Below are 398 nucleotides of genomic sequence, written 5' to 3'. Positions count from 1 at the left end.
CCCTGCCGTGTCAGCAGGGATGAATTGGGGCTGCTATTGGGAGAAAACAGCGGTATTGTGGAGCGGGACTGCGTTCCAGCCGCGTTCGGCCAGCAACTCCGCGTTAATAAAACCGCTTCCCTCGTTGTTTGGTAGCCAAGGCTGAAGTCAGGCCCCAGAGCGGCCTCCTTCGCCCAGCGCTGGAGAAGCAGCTTGACTAGAGAATAAAGAGAAGCCCCTCCAACAGGCCCGAAACGCGTCCTGGTTGCCTCTGTTGCTCTGCTCCACGTGGGTGGCCGGGGCATAATATCAGACCCTTCCAGTGCTGTGATCTGTTAGCAGACCCCGAGCTGATGGGGGTCGGTACAGGCCTGGTGAAGTCAGTGCCGCTGTGTGCTCTCGTGAGACACCCCTGCAGT

This window comes from Eurypyga helias, unplaced genomic scaffold (assembly GCF_000690775.1).
Source record: "Eurypyga helias isolate BGI_N326 unplaced genomic scaffold, ASM69077v1 scaffold16152, whole genome shotgun sequence".
Classification (NCBI taxonomy): domain Eukaryota; kingdom Metazoa; phylum Chordata; class Aves; order Eurypygiformes; family Eurypygidae; genus Eurypyga; species Eurypyga helias.
This window is presented reverse-complemented; position numbering follows the sequence as displayed.